At 48.2% G+C, this 1,849-nt stretch overlaps 1 protein-coding gene and 1 pseudogene across 1 annotated transcript in view; one reads left to right on the top strand and one right to left on the bottom strand.

Annotated features, from left to right (window-relative positions):
* Window positions 1-1,427, top strand: part of LOC111818831 — a 2,676-nt pseudogene extending 1,249 nt beyond the window's left edge.
* Window positions 1-1,849, bottom strand: part of Top1mt (DNA topoisomerase I mitochondrial) — a 28,031-nt gene that overhangs the window by 16,093 nt on the left and 10,089 nt on the right. The window lies entirely within an intron of this gene.

Below are 1,849 nucleotides of genomic sequence, written 5' to 3'. Positions count from 1 at the left end.
TCCCTGGTTCTGCCCCCCCACACCCCCCAAAGAAAAGAAACAAAAAAATAAAAGAGCCCACTAACACAAAATTCCACTGTCCCTATTAGCCCCAGGCCCTCTCCCTTTTGTGAATGCAGGGGTGGGATTCGGTGTGGTGGCTGTGTTCCTCCCCAACAGTTCTGCACTATTCCAATAATAAAAATGACTACAACTTCTGGCCTAGTAATTCAGAGGTCCCATCCTAAATCAATTATCCAATACGAGTGTAATGATGATAATTACGGCATTAGAGACAATTAGAGAAAGAAATAATCCAGAAAGCACCAATAAATGATAGCAAATCCATTCAGTGGAATATTAAGAAACTAATAAAGAAAATGTCTTATTCCATGTGTGCTGTTTTAATAAACTGAGACTGGATAAATTGAAAGTTATAGAAATGTATTCCTCATGGTTGTGGAGGCCACGGAGGCCGGGTCTAGCTTGTGCAAGGTCCTGGCTCAAGCATCTGGGGCTGAGCCCCGTCTCAGCACCTAGGTGGCATGGTGGACACTGAGTCCTCACGCAGCAGGAGGGACGGTGGCCATAAAGGCCTGGCTAGTTCCCTCCAGCCCTTCATGAGGTATGATCTTCACCCAATAGGACAGAGCCCGCACAGTACAAGCATTTCCTGAAGACCTCACTGCTGAATACTATTGCATGGACAATTCAGTTCCAAAAGGAATTTCTTAAAGGACAAACAATAAAAGCACAAGCTGAGTCACTGGGCACGGTGGTGCGTACCTGTAATCCGAGCACTCAGGAGACTGAAGCAGGAAGATTGCCACAAATTAGAAGCCAGCCTGAGCTATGTACACAGTAAGTTCAAGGCCAGCCTAAGCTACATAGCAAGTCTCTATCTCAAAATAACAAAAATAGGGGCCAGCCAAATAGCTCAGTGGATTAAAGCACCTGCAAGCAGGTGCAGGGGCTGGGAGTTCAATCCCCGGGCCTGCTGTGCCAGCCCCATCTCAGGGCATGCTGAGATGGCGATTGAGACTGGGTATGGTGGAGAACACCTGTAATCCCAACACTTGGGAGGCTGTAAACAGAAAAATCACTATGAGTCCAATCTAGTAGTGAGACCCTGACCACCCTGTAGACCCTTCCCTAAAAAAATACAAAAACAAAAAAACTGAAGTGTTTGATCAGTCCTTAATGGGACCAGGAAGATAGCTGAGTAGAATAAGCACTTGCCTGGCAAGCGCAGGGTCCTGAGTTTAATCTCCAGTACCAAAAAAAAAAAAAAAAAATACAGGCCAGGAAATAGCTCAGTGGCGTAAGTGCCTGCCCGGTGGTGGCCCACCACAGTCCACAGGGGCCCTTGCACACATGGGTGGCCTGTGTGCCTTAAGTCTGTGAGTGGGATCTTGCAGGTGTCTGTGCACCACCCCACATGGGGTTAGTGCTCACAGCAGCTTTAAAACCAAGGTCCAAACTGGAAACAACCCAGTGTAACGAACATGGACAGGAACCAGTGACTAGTACTCCTTCATAACAGACTTAAGAAGATGCTTCACAGTAGCATAGGGACTAGCACAAGTACTGAAAGAAACCCCAGGGAGAGCACGAGGATTCCTGACCTTTGTTTGTTGTTGTTGCTGTTGTTTTGGTACTGGGAATCAAACTCATGACCTCAGGGCCGGCCAGATAGCTCAGCAGACTAAAGCGCCCACTTCGGCAGAGTGCAGTGGCTGGGGTTCAATTCCTGGCATTCCATGCTGGCCCCACCCCAGGGTGTACTGAGACAGCGTTCAAGACTGGGCGTGGTGGCGCAAGCCTGTAAGCCCAGCACTTGGGAGGCTGAAAACGGGAGAATCACTATGAG

This window comes from Octodon degus, unplaced genomic scaffold (assembly GCF_000260255.1).
Source record: "Octodon degus isolate 3935 unplaced genomic scaffold, OctDeg1.0 scaffold00104, whole genome shotgun sequence".
NCBI classification, from domain to species: domain Eukaryota; kingdom Metazoa; phylum Chordata; class Mammalia; order Rodentia; family Octodontidae; genus Octodon; species Octodon degus.
Note: the sequence above shows the minus strand (reverse complement) of the source record. Positions and strands in the feature narration are given on the sequence as shown.